This window comes from Pseudorca crassidens, chromosome 14, assembly GCF_039906515.1.
Source record: "Pseudorca crassidens isolate mPseCra1 chromosome 14, mPseCra1.hap1, whole genome shotgun sequence".
NCBI lineage: Eukaryota > Metazoa > Chordata > Mammalia > Artiodactyla > Delphinidae > Pseudorca > Pseudorca crassidens.
In genome coordinates, this window is record NC_090309.1 from 84,986,225 (window position 1) to 85,009,222 (window position 22,998).

At 56.4% G+C, this 22,998-nt stretch overlaps 1 long non-coding RNA gene across 4 annotated transcripts; it reads right to left on the minus strand.

Annotated features, from left to right (window-relative positions):
- Positions 1–1,636: 1,636 nt before the first annotated feature.
- Positions 1,637–19,249, minus strand: LOC137205478 (uncharacterized). Of its 4 annotated transcripts, none has more exons than XR_010934161.1 (4): positions 18,640–19,154; positions 17,968–18,024; positions 17,597–17,827; positions 1,637–2,272 (listed from the first exon to the last, which is right to left on the minus strand). It is a non-coding gene; the product is annotated as an uncharacterized lncRNA (long non-coding RNA). The 4 variants fall into 4 exon arrangements; XR_010934162.1 differs by lacking the exon at positions 1,637–2,272 and adding an exon at positions 12,265–12,679 and having other exon boundaries at positions 18,640–19,156; XR_010934163.1 differs by lacking the exons at positions 17,597–17,827; positions 17,968–18,024 and having other exon boundaries at positions 18,640–19,249.
- Between the last annotated feature and the right edge of the window lie 3,749 nt (positions 19,250–22,998).

A 22,998-nucleotide genomic window follows, 5' to 3' on the forward strand; every position in this document is an offset into this window, starting at 1 on the left:
TATTTACCCTTTTGTCTCTACCCTCAACTGGGAGCTCTGACCTCAGAGCAGGCCCGTGTTGATTGGGCCAAGAAATGAGTGAACTGCTTAGCCAGGATGAGTTTAGAAAATGCCTCATGCCCTGATTTGTCCGGAGCCCCTGCCTGGACACCCTTCTGGCTCCGTGTCACTCATGGATCCCCGCTGGGTCCCTCGGGTCACTCGCTAGGCTGCCACCCCATCGTGGGCTCTGAGAGAGGTAGTTTGCTCGGGCTCACGATTTGGGAGCCATCTTCACTGCCCTTCTCTCTCCCTCCTAACGGGCAGGGACGCTGAGAGGTGGGAACCTCCTTGCCAGGAGCGACGCCTCTGCTGGTGCCGCCACCCCGGGGGCCTCGCGGAGACTTGGGGCAGTAAGCCAGCAGGACCTGGCCCCTGTGCTTAGCTCCCCCAAGCAGGTGTGGACAACAGCAGCTCTGGCTTTTGCTCTTTCTGTTGCAAGGCAAGCAAGTTGATGGTGAAGCCCGGCACTCTGCCAGCCACCAGGGAGAGATAGGTGTGACACAGTTCCTGGCCTCACGGACTCTGCTCACTACCTGTGTGACCTTAGGCAGGCTGCTTAGCCTCTCTGAGCCCCAGTTTCCTCTTCTGTAAAATGGGGATGGTAATAACATCTACTTACGGGAATGTTGTGGGGATTAAATGAGATGATGCTCACACAAATACTGAGAGGTGCCTGCCGCATAACTACTCGTAAATGATGACTAGGAAAGCTGTCCAGTGATAGGGAGGCTCACAAGGAAAGCAGTGATAACGGTATAGTTTGGTAAGTGCAACGAGAGCGGAAAGCACAGCAGGCTGTGGAAATATGGGGGGTGGGGAGCTGTCTTAGCCACTCAGCTCAACTGGAAGGAGGAGACCTAATGAAGATCTTAAAGCGGAGATCATTAAAATGCATTGTAAGTAAGCAAATGGCAGAGAAGAGACAATTCTCCCCCAAGAAGAATCCCAAATGACATGCAGAGATAACCCCCTCCAGGGACTGGAGCCTAAATCTTCTCCCCCAGAGTAGGAACTGGATGTAGTGACTCACTTCTAACACATACAGTATGGAAAGGGCAATAGAAACTTCACAGTGGAGAGAGCGGGCAGACATGATCAGGTGACGGGGGCTAACCTCACTGTGATAAGTCGTATTGACATTACAGGCCCCCGAGGTGAGGCGAGGAGGCCACTTCCCGTCTGTGTCATTCTTTCCTTGATTCCACAACCCCAGTCTAACCATGAGCATCCTCAGACAAACTCTGATTGAAAGATGCTCTACAAAATGCTTCACAGGACCCTTCAAAACGGGTCAAGGAGAGACGGGGGACCATCACAGATCGGAGGAGACTAGGGGGACACGAGGACTAAATGCACCGCGAAATCCAGGATGGGATCCGGAAGTAATGAAAGGGCATTTGTGGGCAAACCGGTGAAATCTGAATAAAGTCTGCGGTTTAGTCTGTCGTGTTGTCCCGATGTTGATTTCTTCATTCTGACGAACCACGGTTATGTAAGACGCTAACCTTAGCGGAAGCTGGGTGGAGGGCGTACCGGAACTCTCTGTACTATCTGCAGGTTTTCAGTAAATCTAAAATTATTACAGAGTAAGAAAAATTTTTAAAAATAATTCACTGTAAGAGATGAATCAGAGCAGGTTTTCCAGATAGCACAGGTGTGTGTGCACCTGTGCACGTGTAGATAAGGGAGCAGTACATACCTGGCCAAGCGGGCCAGAGGGGAAAGCATGGAGTTTTGGGGAACTGTGAGTGTGGCTGGATCCGAGAGGGAGGGAGTCCTGGGAGGCTGGAGGAAGGCGGGGGCCGCTGCGGGGGGCCTCTGTCAACCACCCTGAGGAACCTGGGTTTCCAGGAAAGGGGATGCACCACGCAGAGCTGACACCCCAATTCTTAGCGAGACCGACGCCTGTTTTGCCCAACAGCAATCTCCATCCACAGTACTGTCCGTGGCTGTTCCCAGACCCTCAGCGCTCCCGAGCCCCCCTGTTCCTTATGACTCAGCTAGAATAGCTTCAAGTGCTCACGTGCAGCCCTCATCCAGCTGGAAATCTGCATCCTTTCCAGTATCACCAGGGATCCCCCGAGGGCTCCATCTCTCCCAGGCACCTCTGGCTCTCAGACCTGTTTGTACCAATTTCTCCTCTTCTTCTCATCTCTTGGTCACGGACTCCCCTTGGACAAGCCCCTGTCCATCACGGCCAAGTGTGTGGACGCCTTGAGCGAAGGTCACGCTGAAGGAGGGGGGATAAACAATGACAACATGAAACGGAACATCCCTGTTACAAAAGCCCAAGTCCTCTGTCCTCCAGGGATTGTTCTCCACGTGCCGTGCCCCCCTCTTCTCTCGTCCCCGGCTCCCTCAACCCCACTCCGTTAACTCCGTCCCACCCCCAACCCAGAGTGGTCAGGCCTTGGGGACTCTCTCTCCACAACCAGTGACCCACGCGTAGGTGGCTCTCCTCCAAGAACAGCTCTGCAGCCAGCTCTGGGACTGGCCGTGTTTTCTCCCTCTGCACCGATAGTGAATGGGAATATGTGTTAGGATTGTGATAAATGCAGGGATGCCCTGAAAGGGACGAGCTCCCCAACCTGAGATGTGCCCAAGCCAGAAAGGGCAGAAATCCATCAGGGCTGTGGAGTGATTCCTGCCGAGGGTACGCTGGCTGCTGGGGCCCCAGGGCCAGTCCTGAGATTCTGGGGGCTTGGGCAGCTCCTCCCAGGACCCCACAGTATCACAGGCCTCCAGACTGTGTGACCGCACCTGGCAGCCCATTCTCATATAGAGCGTTAGCCTTCTCACCAGGAAGTCCCTCCTCAGCCCTTGCCTGAGTTGGCCGTGCTATCTGTCATTAGCTAGGTACCACAAGTCCCGGGGATGCAGTTTTAGCTTGATACCCCCATTCCAGCATATATACCAACCCGATAAATGCAGAGCCTGCCAGGGAATCATTCTGAAGCTCATGGCCCCTCATCAGGCGTCTACCAAGATGGCAGCCCCACAGGCTGGCCGAGGGTCCGGGAGAAAGACTCAAATTCCTCGTCTTTGGCAAATGCCCTCCGTCTTCTCTCGCCCGTATTCATCAGCAGCATTGCTTCCCAATCCTCTCTGGTGCTGGGAAGCCGCTTTGACTGGCTCAGGCAGGGGTTGACCCCCAGGGAAGGGAGCCTCAGCAGGAAGTCCTCACTCATCACACCAGCCGCCCTCCAGCGCCTTCCTCGCACTCCCACTTCCGGACTGCGTGCAGCACGCCGGCCTGCTCTTTGCCTTCCGGGCTCCTTTAACGGGGCTTCCTGGGGCCTCGGGCCCTGCAGGCACCTGGACGCCCCGGCACTTGGGCTCAGGAGGAGGCTTGAGGAGCCGTGGTAGCTGCCAGGTGACGAGGCACCTCACCTTCTGCAGGAAGACGGCTTCCCAGGGGCAGGTCCCCCAGCCTGGGCAGCGATTACGGACCCAGGGAGGCTTGACTCTCTCCCAGTGGGAACCTCTGACCTCTGATTTGTCTGATCTCAAGGCCTGACCCCAGATCTCAGGCCACCTGAGTTAAGAGCCGGCACACATGAGCCGTCATGATGCTCCCTTACACACATATTTACAGAGCATTTTTCCCTCCATTTTCTCCTGTGGTCACCCGGGCGGCGACCATTACCTTCCTAGGAGGTCAGTTTCTTCAACTCTAAAATGGGTGCAATCATACCTCCTTAGCGGGGTTGTGTTAAGAATTGGAGGTGAGGGGCTTCCCCGGTGGCGCAGTGGTTGAGAGTTCGCCTGCCGATGCAGGGGACACCGGTTCGCGCCCCGGTCCTGGAGGATCCCACGTGCCGTGGAGCTGCTGGGCCCGTGGGCTATGGCTCCTGAGCCTGCGTATCGGGAGCCTGTGCTCCGCGGTGGGAGGGGCCACAGCAGTGAGAGGCCCGCGTACAGCAAAAAAAAAAAAAAGAATTGCAGGTGATATTCCACAAAACATGGCCCTTATAGGCAGTCAAATTATCCCCATCCCGAGCAGGTAATTTTTTTGGCTTGGTTGGACCCAGCCTTGCCTTCATGTCAGAACCAGCTTGTGAGTTTGGGGGTGGGAGAGCTTCTTATTCTATGACTGAGGGAGAAGGGGGCAGCTGGGAACCTCACACTGGGACGGCACCCATCACCCCGGATGTGGGACCCCCAGGAACCTTGGCAGGGACAGGGGCTAGAGTCCCACAGGGCTGGGGGAAGCACCTCCGGAACGCTGGTGTAGGAAACAAAGCCACTGAGCTTGCACCGCCTGGCTGGTGGGCCGGCCTCAGCTGGGGTGGTCCCAGGGCACGCTCAGAGGGCACCCCATCCTGCAGCCAGGCCCTCGAGCATTTTCGGACACACACACTTTGCTGCTCAGCCTTTTCAGAGCGGGGCTTGGAGACCCTTCAGTCTCCCCACCTTCTGGCTTCCTGGTTCACAGAGCTCTGGGCGGCGAAAGAAGGGAGGGACGAGGGTGTCACAGGCCCAGCACATGCTTCGGGGTGGAGGCACGTGGGAAGGAGTGCTGGAAGCTCCTGGTCCCACAGGGCCCACTGAGGGCTTTGTCTGGTACCCCGAGAGCAGGAAATGCCCCACCCTGGGGAAGATCTCTCCCCAGCCTGTGGGTGGGCCTGGCCTGCTTCCCCTGCAGAGGGACACACCCAGGCTGTTGGCCGCCACTGGGGAGGGGCGGCAGTGGTCATGGTGAGGCAGGCTCCTTTTGGCCTCAGCCTCAGTTTCCCCTTCTTGGGTATGAGAGGACCTTGCTGGTATGGTGGTAACGGACCGGCAGAAGCACAGATCAAAGAGCCCAACCAGGCTCTCTGGGTTCCAGCAAACGTCAGCTGGGCTGCAGACGCCATGGCAGTTCAGATCAGGGATTGGGGTTGGGGCGCATTTGTTCCCAAGCCTGCCCCATTCATGTGTAGCTCCCACTCCTCATTTAGAGGGCACGAAAGGGTTAAATGACCGTCACCCCCATCCAGAAAGTGGACGTGTTATTCACTAATTCATTTCAGCAGACCCTTCCTGATGGCCAGCCCTGAGCTGCTCCCAGGTTCCAGAGACAGTGAGCCTTTCCTGCCCTCCGAGAGTCCACAGTCTGGGGCACGATGGGGATTGGGGGGACACATAGGTGACCAGGCACTGGGGTCTGGGCCAGAGGAACTGCACGGGGAAGGGGGAGCCCAGGGTAGATACGCACTTCATCCTAGGGTCAGAACCCTGCCTCATGGCCATATTTGAGCTGAGCTTCAAGGAGGAAAGAAAAAAGGAAGAGTAAAGGAGTGTGTGTGTGTGTGTGTGTGTGTGTGTGTGTGTGTGTGTGTGTGGATCATGAAAGCCTGGAACATGAGGGGCTGGGGGGAACTGGTCTCCAGTTCCCACACACAGACAGGTGGCAGTTGGGAACTCATTTGAAAGACCAGATTATCAAGGGCCTTGCAGGCTATGCTAAAGGGTTTGCATTTTATACTGAGAGCGGAGAGCAGGCATTGATAGGACTTACAGGAACAGGCAATCCCATTTGCATTTTAGGACCATGCCTCTCACTGTGGTGTGGAGAGCAGACTGACAGGTGCAAGGCTGGGAGCTGGGGGTCCCATCTGTGGCCACTGCAGTCGTTCCCTGCTGCAGAGAAAAAATGCGGGTGTTTTATTTTCTATGCTGAGTGACAAATTACCACAAACTTGGAGGCTTAAAACAACACACATTTTTTTTTTTTTTTGCTGTACGCGGGCCTCTCACTGTTGTGGCCTCTCCTGTTGCGGAGCACAGGCTCCGGATGCGCAGGCTCAGCGGCCATGGCTCACGGGGCCCAGCCGCTCTGCGGCATGTGGGATCTTCCCGGACCAGGGCGCGAACCCATGTCCACTGCATCGGCAGGCGGACTCTCAACCACTGCACCACCAGGGAAGCGCAACACACATTTTTTTAAAATCTCAGTTTCCATGAGATAATGAAAGAGGAGTCTGGACACAGCTTAGCTGGGGCTTCTGCTCTTCAGGGTCTCGTTAATCTGCAGTCAAGGCGGCATCTGGGCTGTGTTCTCATGTGGAGGCTCAACTGGGGCAGAACCTGCTTCTATGGTCTCTCAGGTTGTTGGCAGAATTCCTTCCCTTGCGGCTCCATGATTGAGGGCCAGACTTCCTACTGGCTGTCAGCTTAGGTCCTGGAGGCCGCATGTAGGTGCTGGAGGCCGTGCTTGGGTCCTGGAGGCCATACTCAGGTCCTGGAGGCCGCCTACATTTCCCTGCCATAGGCAGCACAGCATGGCAGCCCTTTCTTGCACGCCGGCAGGAGAGACACTCTCTCTGGTCAGCCAAGACAGAGTCTTCTATGGGGGCTGGGGTGGGAATGTAGTCATCAGAGTGACCTCATCTTTGGCGTATCCCATTGGCTAGAAGCAAGCCATGGGTCCACCCATGCTCAAGGAGAGGGGCTTAAACAGGGCATAAGGCCAGTGTGAGAGATCATGCGGGCCATCTTAGAACTCTGCTGCCTCGGGGGCCTCCTTCTGTTTACTTGTATTCACACCCTTCAGTACCTATGGAAACCTAAAAAGAAGATTTTATATCCAAACCCACGCACCTAGCTGGCCCTCTTGGCTGGTCAGGGGCCTGGAGCTCTCCTCCCTCCCCACAAATATCCTGGGGAGTTTAGAGGCTGCAATGCAGTTGCACAAAGCTCTTTCTCTCACATGTCTGCTCCTCTCCAGGAATTTACCTGAGGGTTGAAAGGCCTCATCAGAAAAATGTGACCAAGATCTGACCAGCCCCTCTCCCACCAAGTGGCAACAACAGCCAATCATAATTCTGCATTCCTCAGGACACAGTGATTGGTTAAAGGGTAGTATGTGGCATAAGCCAGACCAATAAGGCTTCTTCTGGAACTTGGGCTGCGGCTGGTAGGAATCACCGTTCCTTCCTCTCCAGGGTGGCTATGAGGATGTGCTGGGGCCATAGAACTACCCCTGTGCAGGGAGTCTGTCAGCAGCAGGAGAGATGGGCCAAAACAGACGGAGAAGCAGAGATGACCTAATTAGTGCCCTGATGACTCATTTGAGGCCTGGATGTCAGCAGACTTCCTAACTGTGTAAGCAGGTAAATTCCCCCTCCTTTTCTCTTTTCCTTTAGTTGAGTTGGGATTTCTGACTCTTGTAACTGAAAAAGTGTACCAGAATTAAATCTCTTAAATTTCCCAATGAGTATCCCTCGCTGCGGTCCAGCTGGGGGCAGGGGGAGCTGGGCTTGGAGCCTTCTCTGAAGGACTTCCCAAAAGACAGCAGCAGGCTAGTGACATGAGGGTGGTTTCACCGTGGGAAGCCTCTAACACATTGTGGGAAAGGCTGTCAGTCCCTTTAGGAAAGTGTGTGGAGACTGGGACCATGCTCTTCAGCTATCTTTTTGAAAAAACCAACTTTAAGGTGTAATTTCTGCTCAAGGGGATACATCCATTTAAAGTGTACAGTTCGGTGAGTATGTATTCAAGACACAACATTTCACCACCCCCAAACTTTCCTGTCCACCTCTGCAGTGAATTTCTCCCTTTGTCTGGGCCCCTGGCAACCAGTGGTCTGCCTTTTGTCACGATAGAAATTCATGTAAATGGAAACGCACAGCATGTATTCTTTTATATCTGGTTCCTTTTGCTTAGCACAATGTTTTTGATATTCATCCATGTTGGTGAGTATACTGATATTAGTAATTTGGGCTTTTTTGTTTTCTGCTGAATAGTACACCATTGTATGGACGTACCACATTTTATTTATCCATTCACATTTGGGTTGTTTCCAGTTTTGGGTGTTTAGGAATAAAGCTGCTGTGACTATCACGTTCAAGTCATTGTGTGGATGTATGCTTTCATTTCTCTTGGGTAGAACCTAGGAACGGAATCGCTGGGCCACATGGTAAATGTGTTTAACTTTATAGGATTCTGCCCAACTGTGTTTCCAAATGGTTCCGCCTTTCTACACTCCCAACAGCATCGTGTGAGAGCCTCAATTGCTCCACAACTTCACCAACCTGTGATATTGCCAGGCTTTTTAATTCTGGCTGTCCAGAGGGACTGAAGTCACGTACTAGCGTGGTTTTCATGGGTATTTCCTGGTGACTAGTGATGCTGAGCATTTCTTCATGTGTTTATCGGCCCTTTGTACATCTTCTTTCGTGAGGTGTCTGGTTGAATCTTTTGCCAGTTTGTGTTTGTTGGGTTGTCAGGACCATATTTTCAATGTCAAAGCCACCTTCTGTGTGTTTCCATGCTGAGGAGACTTGATGCACCGATTGTGTCTATGTGTGTCCTCAAGTGTGGACACACACGCGCACACACACCTCAATTCTTTTCAACAGTGTGAGAGGAGTCTGACTTCCATTTCAGCCTCATTTCGGCTGTGCCGTAAAAGGACACGCAAAGGGCAGGTAAGATGTCCTCCATTTTATGGTTGGAGAACCCGATGCCAGACAGACCAAGGTCATGACACCAGTGGCACAAACCTGAGTTTCTGAGCTTTAGGGCGATGACCCTCTGAGACACCTTTTGTGGCCTCCTTCAGAGAAGCCTTGCCACCGTCCAGGTTCTTGAAATTCAAATCCACGCCCTGCAACTACTCTCAATGTTAACCAGACATCAGGGTGGAAGGAGGGACCCACATTCCTCCTCTTCACCCCAATGTCTCTGTCTGCCCCCAAACTACCCAGGCGGCGTCTTTGCTGCTTTTCTACCTCTGATCTCAGCACCCAGCAGAGGCCTTTCCCGTCAGCACTTGCTGCAAGCCCTCCCCTTCCCCTCCCCGCTCCAGGTTCAAGTCCTCCCTGACGCCCTCTGAGTGTCGCCCTCTGCCCACCTGCAGCTTGGAGGGCTGGGCCCGGCTCCTTCTCCGCTGGCCTCCGTCCACACCCAACGAGTAGTGCAGGGTCAGCCTTGCACCTGTACGTCCCTCTCAGCGTCCCCTTTCTTCCCTCCAGTCCTCCCACCTCCCAGCTCAAGGAGGTTCAAGATGGCGGCTCTGGGCCCGTCGCCGGGGGGCGGGCTACACCCAGATGTAGCCCGGGAGCCTTTCCCAAGCTCTGGATTCAGAAACCCCGAGCCCTCTCTCGAGGGAGGAGAAAGGATTCAGGGCACAAAGCGTTCATGGAGATAAGGCTTTTCTGCAGCGCTGTCTGCAGCCGCAGCACTGGGACTGCAGATCCCCTCGGGTACCCTGGGGGCAGCCCCTGCCTTACGCTCGCCTGTTTCACCCCCAGCAAGGAGAGGCACCCCTGCCTCGGCTGAGGGGCTGAGACGAGGGTCTTCTGCTATTGAGGGTCACACTCATGGTACAGGATTCTGAGCACCCCTAGTGTATCATGCAGCATTCCACCAGAGAAGCAGAACCAGTAGGATATGTGTGTGTGTGTGTGTGTGTGTAGCTGTACATAGGTATGTATTTGTGTATGTGTATATATATGGATGTGTATGTGTGTGTATATATATATTGCAGAAGCCAATTCCCTGCAATAAATCTCTGTATGTATATATATGATTTCCATATATAATATGTATTATATAATATATATTGTATAAGATTACACGTGTATCTGGGGAGAGAGCGAGCGAGAGAGATTTGTCACAAGGAACCGACGTGCACATGTGTGAGGGCTGCTTAGGCGGGTCAGAAATCCGTGACGCAGGCAGCAGGCTGGAGCCTCCTGGGCAGGACCGCCGCTGCAGCCACGGGTGCAATTTCTTCGTCTTCACGGAGACCTCAGCTTTGCTATTAAGGCCTTTCGCCGGTTGGATGAGACTCTCCCACGTTATCGAGGGTGACCTCCTTTACTTAGAGTCACCTGACTGTAGACATTAGCCGCGTGGACAAAACCCCTTCACAGCTACCCCCTAGGGTAGTGTTGACTGAGTAACTGGTGATGAGAGCCGGGCCAAGCTGACACGTGAAACTAACCATCACACCCAGGGGCCGAGAGCTGCTGAGGTCCTGGCGGCAAAGAGCAAGTCTCAGCCCTTGCTGTCCTTGCCTCTCCGCCTTTGGGTTGCTGTGTGTGTGTGCGTGCGCGTGTGTGTGCGTGTGGGCCGGTGGGTGGCGGGGGTGTATGGAGCCACAGGGCAGGCTCCCCAGTCCCCAGGGCTTCACTCAGATGCATGCCCTCCGCTCCTACAGGGCTCAGGACTCGGCTGAAGGACTCCCCAGGGGCTGAGCTAAGGGCTGGTGCTCAGACCCATCTCCTCCGGCCGGCCCTTGCCCTGGCCTTAGGGCAGCGCCTCAGCCCGGCACACACAGCCTGGCTGCCGCCTCCGCAGGCCTTCACCTGCCCACATCAGAGACGTGGGGCCCCAGTTCTCCTGCCGAGGGCCCTGCTTCCACATGGCAAAGGCGGAGAGGCAGAGGCGGGTGTGTGCGTGACTCCAAATTCTTTCCGCCACCTGCTGCCCTGAAGGTAAGGCTGAGCCCGGAACTCTGAGTGCCTGTGAAAAAAATGCTTCTAGCCACACATGTCACCTGCCTTGAGCTCACTCACCACCGACCTCTGCGGGTTGTCACGTGCTGGAGGGAGGAGAGCTGTGGTGGCCTGAGCCGGCTCGCACCCTGACTCTGCACGTCCCCTCCAGCCCATGTTTAGCGGTGTCACGTTGTAGCTTGAAATCAGCCGTGATGAGAATACTGACACCACAGAGATCGGAAAAACACTACAGATTAGCCCCCCACCCTTGCCCAGAGAGCTGCTTGTTAAACACTTACCAGCACAGCACTGGAGAGACCCAGAGGGAAGGCTGGGATGCAGGGCAGGGGTGTTAGTTATCTGTCATCGAGTAAAGCGTCCCCACCCCCCGCGAAAACCGCAGTGGCTTAAAATGACAGTGATTTATTCTTTCTCACGATTCTGCGGGTTGAGGCCGTGGCTACCCCGCTTCCCGAGTTGGCCAGCCTCACTCTGGCAGCTGCATTCAGGCCTTCCTCTCCAGCAGGATGGCCTGACTTCCCTACAGCATGGCGACTGGGTTGCAGGAGCGCAGAGGCTGCCAGGTCTCTCGAGGTCTAGGCCTGGGACTGGCCCAGCTTCACTTCTGGCCCCTTCTGTTGGCCAAATGAGCCACCAGACCTGTCGAGATTCAGTGTGGGACGGACCCAGAAGGTCCTGAACAAGGGGAGGTGCGGATCCCTGGGGTGTCAACCGGAGGGGATGAGAAAAGTGGGACTCAGCCATGATGGGGAATCGGGGTTTCTAAAGAGTACACCTCGCAGCGCCCGCCTGGGTCCTGAATGACGTTGCACCAAGCACAAGGCCCGAGGGCTTTGCAGCCACCACCCCACTGGGTGCTCCCAGTAGCCCTGGAGACAGGCGGGACCAGCCCCTGTTTACAGACAAGAGGCTGAGGTTCAGAAAGGTTCAGACACTTGCTCCCGGTCTCTGCTTCTCAGAGGCTGAAGCTGGTCTGGGAGATTGAGGAAGAGCTTCCTGCTCCAGACGCCTCTTAGATGGTGTGATTCTGTGACACTGGGTCTCTGAAGGGGTGACAGCCATTTAGAGGGTCTTCCCTGGACGATAAGAAGAGGAACCTCTCACGGAACAGAGAGCAAACCCTGCTTCCCCCAAGTCAAATATCGTTCTCCCGACTCCTGTCGTTGAGTCCAACTGTTGGCTCAGAGGGGGTTGGCCTCTGCCTCTTGTCCCACCTCCTCACATGCACAGCACAGCAGAGTGAGTGCTGTGACGTGAGGTCCCTGGCTGTGCGGGTCGCGGTGGGTGCCTGATGCCCCAACATCCTGGCTTGCCCGTCCACACCACTGGGGCCATTACGCAGAGGAACAGGCATTGGGCCCTTGAAAGCCGCCCGCCCCACCTGGATCTCAGTCTCCCCAGCTTTCAAATGAGATATTGAACTTGCAGATCTCTCAGAGCTGCCCCATCTCCACACCAGGTGTTCGAGCCAGGCTCCAGAGACCCACGTGTCCACCTACACTTGGCCGAGTCTTGGCTCCTGGAGAATCTCTCAGGGCTTTTATCCCTGACTCTGACCCTTCCTTTTTTTTTTTTCACAAAAGTGTGGTTACAATTGGTGCAATAGATGTCACTGGAATCCTGCCCTGTGCTGGGCACTGAGGATAGGAAGGTGGATAGGACATGATTCGTTGGGGAGAAGGCATGAAAGCACATATTACAACATAAGAGAGTAAGTATGGAGGGAGTGTAAGCCTGTACAAAGTCAAATGTAGAAAAGTCATTTGGCAATAGGTATCAGGAACCTCAAAATGTTTATATCTTTTGAGCCAATCATTCCACTCGTGGGAATCTAACTTGAGGGCCTAATCATCAACAGGGGAGAACAAAATGCTTATTGCAGCATTAAGTAGAAATTGAAAATAACCTAAATATTCAGCAACAGAGAACAGCTTAATTGGACCATGTCACAAACATTTAACGAAATATTTCACAGCCGTCAAAAATGGATGTTACAGGGCTTCCCTGGTGGCACAGTGGAGAGCCCGCCTGCCGATGCAGGGGACACGGGTTCGTGCCCCGGTCCGGGAGGATCCCACATGCCGCGGGGTGGCTGGGCCCGTGAGCCATGGCCGCTGAGCCTGCGTGTCCGGAGCCTGCACGTCCGGAGCCTGTGCTCCGCGACGGGAGAGGCCACGACAGTGAGAGGCCTGCGTACCGCAAAAAAAAACAAAAACAAAAAAACAGTATGTTACAAAGAATTTTCAGAAAATCCTATTTTGAAATGACCTCAACTGGAAAATGCAAAACAGAATTGAGGAGCCAAGGTTTGAGCTACGTTTAGGAGAAGAGAAAAAGAGAATTCAAAAAGAAGAAACTTACTAGAACACTAACAGTGATCACATTTGGGTAATGGGATGATTTAATGGGTGATTTTAAAAACTATTTTCTTTATTTCCCAACTATCTTTAAGTTTAATTTTCCCCAGTTTTATTGAGATACAGTTGACATCCAACCATCTTTTAAAGCTCAATTCAAAAGGAGTCTCCTCCGTGAAGCCTTCCATAATTCCGCCAGGAACAGGTGATCTCTCTAACCCCCCGAGAATTTGTTGTGCCTCTCTGCTGGCATCTACCATCTGCGCAGTTCTCACGTCTGTCTTCACCCAGGCTGAACTTCTCAGGGATGTGGTTGTGTAGCCCACATCTCTGGGTCCCAGTGCCTGGCTCCAGGCCTGTCCACACTGTGTACTTACTGGCCATCTTGATCTACTTGGGTTCTGGCTGGCTCTAATGCCTGAGGTCCTCTTTCTTTTGCTTCTGAGGACTCCTTTTCAATATTAACACTTTTATGGCAACTGTATCATCTATCAGTGGGAAAATACATAAGGACAAAAAGTATTGCCTGCTTGCCCCATGAATTCACCAGGGCTCCTTATTGGCTGACTTTTCTCCTGGTTATGATTCACATTTCCCTGCCTTATCACATGTCTAATCATTTTTGGTTGGATGCTGGACATTGTGAACTACATTGCTGAGAGTCTGAATTGTGTTGTCTTCCTTTAAAGATTACCGAGCTTTGTTTTAGCAGCTAGTTACATTTTTTTGCAAGTTAGTTTTATCCTGTCAAGACTTGTTTTCAGGCTTTTAGTCTAGAGCAGCCCTTACTCCAGGGCTAGTGTCTTTCTACACTGAAAGTGCTGTTTTTTCACCAGGAGCTGGAGGAGGGTGAGAAGATGACAGTCAAAGGGCACAGGGAATGTTTTTGGGTGACAGAAGTGTTTTATATCTTGATTGTAGTGTGATTACATGCCTGTATGCATTTGTCAAAACTCAGAACTGTACACCTAAAAGTGGTGAATTATACTATATGTAAATGATACCGCACTAACCTAAATTTTAAAAGATGGTCGCTTTTCTGAGGTCACCACTGGATACCTAGTGTGTTTGGCAAGGTCTTATCACTCTGATGTCCCCATTACAGGGTGTCTTCTGGAGTCTCCCTCCACTTACCGCTCCCAGGAGGCTCTTTGACAGCTGCCCGGCACCTGTGCAGCTTAGTATTTGCTCCAAAAACTCAAGGGGACGCCCACACAACCTTCTGGGGCTCCTCCTATGCATAATTCTTGGCTGAAGTCTCTTCTCTGTTCTTCTGAGACCCCATAAATTCTAGCCACCTCAGCTGCCCTGAACTCCAGCCTCTGTTGTCTCTGTCTGGTGAGACCACCACTCTCTGGGCCTCACTTCCTGTGTGTGGTATAGGAAGTGCCTGGGCTGGCTCCAGGCAGAGAAGCTGCCCTCATGTGTGTCCTTCTCTGGGGACCACTGCCCTGCAGTGTCATCCAGTGCATGAAAACAGTTGCTTCATATAGTCTGCCCAGTTTTCTAGTTGTTTATGGTGGGAAGGTAAGTCTGATACCTGTTACCTCTTATGGCTGGAGCCGGAAACGAGTAGTACTCTTTTTTTTTTTTTTTTTAAAGTTACTCATTTATCTATTTATTGGCCGCGTTGGGTCTTCACTGCGGCACGCAGGCTTTCTCTAGTTGCGGCGAACAGGGGCTGCTCTTCGTTGTGGTGCACGGGCTTCTCTTGCTGCAGAGCACGGGCTCTAGGTGTGCGGGCTTCAGTAGTCGTGGCACATGGGCTCAGTAGTTGTGGCTCACGGACTCTAGAGCACAGGCTCAGTAGTTGCGGCACACAGGCTTAGCTGCTCCGCGGCATGTGGGATCTTCCCGGACCGGGGCACGAACCCGTGTCCCCTGCATCAGCAGGTGAACTCTCAACCACTGCGCCACCAGGAAAGCCCTGGGTTTCTGTTTTATTCCTCACCAGTGCACATGCATACACTCCCCACTCTGTGCTCCATGAACGATCCAGAATGTCCCATGCTCGTCCCCTCTGCGCAGAATGTTGACCCTCCCCCCACCACACACATTTACTCATCCTTCAGCTTCTGTTGAGATGCCCCGGGCCAGGGCCCATCAGTGTGCTCCTGTGTCTCCCTGTGCACCCCGGTGACATCTTGTTTGCCTCCCCCATAGCCTGAGAGGCCTGAAAGCAGGTTCGACCACCTTGGTCCCTGCTACATTCTTATGTGCTGGGCCTGTTCAGCCTCTGTTGAGCAAAGGCGTGAGGCAGCCCAACACGTGCACACACCCCCCAACATGAGTGCAGACACGCACGCATGCGCACACGCAAGTGATTCGTGCGGTCTCCAGGCCCTGCCCTGCTGCTCATGGATGCCCAGGCCCCTGGCCGTGCTTCCCGCCCTGTGTGAGGTGCAGCTCCGTGGGGAACGGCCCAGGCTCCTGGGTCCCTGTGCCCTCAGATCCTTTTGCCATCCGTCCCCTGGGTCCCAGCAACCCCTGGGTCCCAGCAACCGCTGGGGAAGCCAGCCAACCCTCTCAGTGTGGCTGCGTACACAGCCTTTTCTCCCTGAGCAGAGGCCGGGGCACAGTGGGAAGTGCAGAGAAAGGCTGTGCGTTTGCTGTTTTGGTTCTTCCAGGAAATCAGAGCCACCTTCCCAGAAGGCCACCTGGCCCTGAGCCTGCCGCCCAGGGCCCTGCTCTGGGGGAGGGATGTCGTGTGCGAGGGCTGCTGCCTGGACAGGCCGGAGGGACTGTCCTGCTGCCTTCCCTCCGACGGGAAGGTTTGTTCACGTAAAGCTGTGTTCCACCAGCTACCAGTCATGGAGCCCCTCTCACGGGTGTCCCCCACCATCTTGTCTGTGTCTGGATTTCATCACAGCCTTCACAGCCCTGCCTCTGGCCTTAGTATGTCCTGTCTCTGGTCCAGCTGGACCCAGAATCCTGTCTCTGTAGCCCAGAGCGGGTTTGCAGCTCCCCTGCTCAAAGCCCCTCAGTGGCTCCACCTCCCTCCGGGCCAGTTCCAAACACACACAGCAGCAGAGTGAGAAATTCAAGTCCCAGGCCTGGGTCTGCGCCCTCGGGGTGTCCTGGGAAGCCACTGGGAAGGTGCCCACATCAGTGGGAGGGGCCCAGGGCCGAGGGGTGGACATGTGCCCAGCCCTTCCCATGGAAGGACACCCTTTAAGGGGGAGGCAGGCGGCTCCATCACTCTGTCCCTCCAGGTCTGCAGCCTGAGCTCCCGCTTGAGGCACTCCCAGCAAAGCCCGGCCGCTCCGAAGCAGGCCCGGCTCTCTGCCCACGTTCTCCATGTCTCCTCCCAGGGAGCTCCTGCCCAGCCTGCATGGTCCAGAATCACCGTCACCTCCTCTGTGAAGGCCTCCCAGATCACAGCCTCCAGGCCTCCCCACACAGCTTCTACCTCTCTAGACTCCGGTTAACTCCCCACCTTTCTGAGAGTCCTGGGATGGGGTCATGGGGGATGTGGGTATGTAGGGCCACCCTGCATCCCATCCTTCCAGAAACCCTGCCTCCGGGAATCCCTGGGTAGGAAGTCACAGAGGGGGACGGCTTGTCTTCCGCTGCGGAGGCCCAGGCTCACCTCCCTGCTCTTGCAGTGGCCAGGCCCTGGCAGTGACCTTGGTTTAGCCTTCACCCTGAGCGAGGCCCAGAGGGGAACTGGGGCCCAGTGCAGGGCCCTGCAGCCACCAGTGACGGGGTGGGTGGAGGACGTGTCCTGGGACGCTGTGGGTGTGGCCTTAGCTGTGGTTCTTTCCTGTTTCCCATGGTTTCCCAGCTCTCTGACTAAGAGTATTTTCCGTTGCTTGCAACCAGGACGCCTGCTGAGATGCCAGAATCCCCGCACCCAGCACTGTGCCCAGGGTGAGGTCAGAGCCCAAGAAAGTTAGCCTCCTCCTCCCTCTGCCTCCAGACTGGCACGCCACCTGCAGGCAAACCTCCCTGGGGCAGGAACAGCACGGCTGAAAGTGTCCCGGGAAACAGGCTGACTTGGCACAGTTCCCTCAGGAATTCCTGAGCGGCCCCAGGCGGCCCGGCCCACAGCACCTCTTCCCAGAGTCAGAGGCCAGGCCACTGGCAAACCCACCAGGCCACCCACCCTCCACAGGCACACGCACACGCGCACATCTGTCACGGCCGCGCCTCACCTGCGTAAGGCGGTAGGTGCCACTTGAGACCCTGCCCTCCCAGCACTCTCATTGCAGGGGTGCTCGAGCACCCCCAGTTTCAGGGCTGCCTTCAGTGGGGTTCTCTGACTACGCTGGACCCAGATTTCTCTCCCAGTCTTCTCATCCCTCCAACCCCTTTTGTCCCTTGGGGTTACACACCTCTCCTGTCCCCCCCATGAGGCCTTCATTGATTTGGTCACAGTTCTGTCCTCCCCCCTCCAGGCCCCTCTCCCAGGCTCACCCACAGCTCTCTGTCCAGAATCTGACAGCATCCTTAGAGAGATGCTCTCTGCAGACGCCCTCTCCAGCGCGCTGGCTTTGTCCACACTGGCGAGGTGAACCGAGTACCCCCAGGATGGAGAAGCCCCTGAGCAGACGACGTCACACTACTTGAGGAAGACGCCAGGCCGGAGAATTCTGAGGTGTCTCTGAGACGGATGATGCCCGCTCTGGGCCTCCGCTGGGCACCACTCCCCACCCGTGCTCCACGGACTGCCCCCCCACCCTCTCAGTCTGGGCGGACGCCCTCTTCGCCCCACACCCACTCTAGGCCCAGCCAGGTACCAATGCCTACCTTGCTCTGCCTCCCCGAAGCTTTGGACCAAATTGTTAGGAAAGGGAGCGAAGAGCAGAGGAGGGGAGGGGAAGAGCTGTGGTTTCTTAACAGGAGGTGGGGGCAGGCGCTTGGAGCCGGGACGGGACGTCCTAACAGCATCCCTGGCTCACAGACTCTGAGCCAGCTCAGCACCCTCTCCATTTCACACACGTCCGCGAAGCTGGTTTTATCATGGCTCCTGTTTTCAAACTGCAGAAACTGAAGCTCAGGAAAGGTTCAGTGACCATGCCGTCGCACAGCAGAGAAGCGCAGCAGCTAGGCATCGGCCCCGTGGGTGTTTCTGTGTGCCTGGGACACCTCTATAAGTACCACTGGATTCCGTTTCTCACCTGTCCCAGGCCCCCAGCTCTGGGTCCTCCTCCCCTCGCACCATGTCCTTTCAAGCTCTAGATAAGAAGGGCTCGCTCAGGGACTGCAGTCACCTCCCTGCAGCCTGGGAGCCCCCAGGGGCTGTCCCTGCAGGGACAGGAAGGCAGGGGGCAGCCCACCCAGGAGCTGGGCAGCTGCAGGCAGACCAGAGCTTGCCCGGAGACGCAGGAAGGGTGCAGGCCCGGGGGATGCCACTTCCCAGTTCGCTAAGTCCCCACGACTCTCCCAGGAGCAGGTCCCCGACTCTGGGTGCCCCTGCCCGGCAGTCAGCAAGCAGCGGGGGAGAAGCACTTTCCCAGAGCAGAGGACAAGGGTGAGCAGGGGGAGCACCGACGTCCTCAGGCTTCCATGTGGACGGGGCTCCCTCCCATGATGCTGCCGCCCTGTCCAGATGCCGGGAGTAGCCAAGGTGACCTCCTCACATTCCCGCCCAACCGGTGAGCTGCACGGTGCAGGGCGCAGGGTCGAGGCTGGCCCAGCGCCCTCCGGGAAGCGGCTTCTGCCCCTCGTGCAGGCGTGACGGGGTTGCAACCGAATCCCTCCTGCCTCCCCCAGCCCCGCTCTGTGCTCCAGGGTCCAGGCAGGGTGTGGAGCTGGGGTCACCAGGCCCAGTTTGTCTGGCCCTTGCTTACCTCTCGGTGCCTCTGTTACCCCATCTGCGCCTCCAGCTGTGGTTCGGGCAGACCTGCGCTCACACCCGGGCCCTGCTGCCCTGTGGTGGCTCTGTGACAAAGCCCCTTGTCCCCGTGTTGTCACGGGCCTGATGGGAAGAGAACAGCTGTCTGCCTCTGTCCTGAGGGCTGTGTCTGGAGTGTGAGGGCTGAGGGAGCTCAGTGGGGCTGGGACCCTGGGCGGGGGAGCCGAGAGCCGGCCTGGGGGAGTGTTCAGGGAACTAAAAGCGGACGACAGAGGCTCGAGCCACAGGGAGGCTCCCAGGCGGAGGACCACCCACAGCGTGGGCAGCGCGAGAAGGTGGGTCACTGAGCCCCGCCCCCAGGGCGGATGCCCACGGGAGCAGGACGTCTGGGGCGGGGGCGGGAAGGAGCCTGACAGTGGTGGGGCGGGCCCTGGGCCGGGCCGGGGCACTGGGCGTGGCCCCAGCCTTGCAGCCAGAGGCCCGGCCCTCTGCGGGGCCAGAGGTCTTCCCCTGCTCCGTCGGGCGGCCTTCAGGCCCAAGCGATGAGAGGGGAGGAGCGGATGGCCTGGGAGGCCCTGTGCCAGCCGCATGTGACTCCTGTCAACTGCAGGGGCCTGGAATCATCCGGAGGCCAGAGCGGGAAGTGGGGGAAAGGTCGGAGCGTCGCTCCAGCGGCGGCCGTGCGCCAGGGCCCGCGGGAGGAGGGCGGCCGGCGGCCAGCTGGGCCTGAGACACCCACGGGCCGGCGCCTGCCTGGCTGCCGGCCGCCCCGGGAAGGCGGCACAAAGCTCGTGGAGGCCCGGCGCGCTCGGTGGGCGGAGGCCCCGCTGCGGCCGCCTCCCCGTCCTGCCCCTGACCGGGGCTTCTGCAGCCTCGGGCCTGGCTTCCCAAAGGGAGGGCTTCCTGGGAACGGAGGGCCAGGTGCCGGGGCGGCGGCCCAGGGGATCTGGTGGGTGTGAGGCCCCGCAGAGCTAACTGTCCCTCCGCACCGGAGGCAGAGGCTCTCGGAGGAGACACGAGAACAGAGAGGAGAGAGGTGGACGGGGGTCAGCTTCGGAGTTTCCTCCCTCGACGAGGCCTGCCCACGCCAGGTCATAGGTGGGAAACAGGCGGCCCGTGGGGCACCTGTCCAGGCATCCCGCCCTTTCGGGTCCACCGACCTCACCCGAGATGCCCCCGAACTGTCTGTCCGAGCACGGAGCATCCCACCGAGGGGCGCCGCCAGCCACCTTCCCGGGCCTCCAGGGTTGAACATTCAGGTTGTTTCCAGATTCTTGCTGAGTTTGTTTCAAGCAGCGGATGTTGAAGCCCGGCTCCTGCTAAGTGCTTCCCAGGGCCCGTCCGAGAGCCTCCCTGCTCCTGACAGAGGCAGTTGTACGAACAGGATTCCAGGATCAAGGGGTGGGGCTGGGGTGCAGCGCCTGGGCGGAGAGCAGCAGTGGAGCTGCTGGGGGAGACCCGGGCGGACCCGGCCCTGGCCTGGGGAGCTCCGGCTCAGCTGAAGGGCGTGTAGGTATCCACCAGGTAAAGGGGAAGGGGCCAGTCGCGGGAAGGCGTGCGGGCCAGGGGAGCAGCAGGGGCAGAGGCCCAGGGGCTGGAGCGGGAGGGGAGAGGGGGGCCCACGTCCACGGGGACCTGGCCGGTGGCCTGTGACTTCGGGAGACGCACCTTGGCGTCAGCTCTGGATGCAGGTGGATGGGAGCTGTGGGGGTGGGGGGAGAAGGGAGAAAATTGTTTTCAGGTAGTATCTACTACTAGTAACTCACGTAGTCGTTACATTAAAAAAAGACTTAATGAGGTAGAATTCATATAACAAACTGGGCCCATTTAAAGGGTACAGTTTGATAAGTTCTGACTACGTATACACCCATGAAACCATGGCCACAGTGAAGAGGACAAACGTCTCCATCACTCCCAAAGCTCCCTTGTGCCCTTTGTACCTCACCCACCCCTCCCTGCCCCCATCCAACCTCAAGCATCACTGACTTTTCTGGCTCTGTGGATTAGTTGGCATTTTCTAGGTTTCTGTGAATGGAGTCATATAATATGGTTTTTCTTTTTTTTTTGGTCATCTTCTTTAACTTGGCATAATTATTTTGAGATTTACCCATGTTTCTGGGTGTGTCTATAGCTTTTCTTTTTACTGCAGAGTAGTGTCTTGTTGTATTCTTCAGCTCTAAGGGAGTCTTGAAAATCCAAAACCCACAGCCGCGATGACAGCCAGCAGCCACCGCAGGGGGCAGAGAGGAGCTGGAGCTCCTTCAGAGCCCCTTTCCCAGAGAACGGTTATCATCTGGCCTACCTGGGGGTTCCCTGGAAGACCCTGCTCGCAAAGCTCTCTGTATCTGACCCAACTCAGAGCCCAGCCAGTGCAAAAACTTCTTCCCCGAGGGTACTTGTCGAGAATATCTGGATGGAATTGTCCAATTTCACAGCTGCCTGAGAAGCCGGATGACAGTGGGGCAGACAAAGGCCAACCAAAAGGTTTACGGGGAAAAACTGGGCCATGACAAGGCATAGGTGCTTTGAAAGGCTCCCGGGAGCCTGGAAGGCCAGGCACAGTCTAGGGCTGTGTGCACACCCAGAAGAGACCGGAGGGGGCCCTGAGCCCTCGCCTCGGGCTGAGCTGGAGGGCTAAGGCAGAGTTGTGAGCAGCGGGACTGAGCGGGGACGCTGCACCCCAGCATCCACACTGAGCCCCTCCGCAAAGACTAGGCGATTCACTGGTTCCAGCCGTTTCAGGAAATCTCTGACCGTCGGTCAGCCGCTAAACTAAGTGAGCAGAGATTTCAGTGTCCACGCTCAACGTGCAATGCAGGCTCTACAGAATTAGTTCAGAAACGCCACCGAACTAACAAACAACAACAAACCCTGGGAAAGCAGGAGAGTCTGATTTCCAGAGTAGCTGTGCTGCCTTATCTAAAATGTTCAGTTTCAACAAAACAAATTACAAGACGTGAGAAGAAATAAGAAAGTATGACTCATAAAGAGGCAAAAGACCCAACCAATAAAACTGTCCCTGAGGAATCCCAGATATTGGACTTACTGGACAGAGGTGTTCAATCAGTTATTTTAAATGTGTTCACAGACCTACAGGAAACCATGTCTAAAGAACGAAAAGCAAGAGGATGACGCCTCACTGGACGGCAGCCCTCGTGCTGTGGGCTCGCTCAGGGTCACCCACGCTGCCCCCCAACCTGCGCCCTCTGAGGGCTGCCCAGAGATGGCTGCCCTTGGAAATCTGGGCTGGGGGGCACCAGACGCCCCTCAAGGCCCCCATCCAACCCAGAGGGAGTGGGAAGGGAAGTAGCAGGCCAGCCGGCCTCCGAGGAAGCAGCTGGTTCAGCCTGAGGGGGCATCCTGCCTGTTTCTACTGAGCTGGGCACACCAGGCTTGGAGGACAGACTCCACGTGAATAAAAATGGGAAATGGGAGTCAGCTATTGGGAGCAGGGTGGACACTGAAGGGGACATGGCTGTCTTCAGACACCGGCGCCATGCGGCTCTGGGGAGGGCTGAGGGATGGCCGGCTCTGTCTGCTGCTGTGTGATGTGGGACAGGCCGCCGAGCCTCTCTGAGCCTGTTTGTTTCTCTGTGAAGTGGATCATGAACCCCTCTCCTCCCACCTCACAGCGTTGCCTTGAGAATCAAAGGCAGACCGACTGTAAGGGCGGATTCCTCCTCTCTCTCGGCTTCTCCCCCAGGACCCTCCTGGAGAGGAGCTACTGTCCCTGGGGCACCTTCTCTTTCTGGAACCACACCCCTCAGCCTGCGTGGCCTGCAGGATGTTTGCCTGCTCTTATCGCAGCCCGCATGCAAACAGACGTGGGGAGCTCCATGTGGGCGCCTGGTAACTGGGCCATCTGTGCCGGCTGCCAGGCTCACCTCGGGCTCCATCTGCGGCCACGGGGCAAGGAGGCCACGGCCTCCACGTGGTCCAGCAGGACGTGGACATGGGAGGGTGAGGCTGGGGGACAATCTGGCTTGCTGCAAGTCCGGGAACCGCAGCAGAGAGAGCTGACTGGCCTCAGGTCCCAGGAGGCCGAGAGGGCTGTGTCCACCTGGACCACCCTTCCTGCACGGCTGAGCCCAAGATCTGGGCGCACAGGCCACCTTGGGATAGGGTCACCCCAACACTGCCCAGGGATGGGGAGCCAGGACAGGCAGTCCACGCACGCCCAAAGGGTCACTCTTCAGCCTTGGCTTTGGGTGTGCAGCCAGGAGGGGAGGGCGGGCTGGGTTCTGGCCGGCTGCGCGTTCTCGGGCACCTCAGGCCTGAAGGAGAGCAGGTCTGTGCATTTGTGCGGGAAAAACATTTCTTTATTAGGACTTTATTATTTTAGAACAGTTTTAGG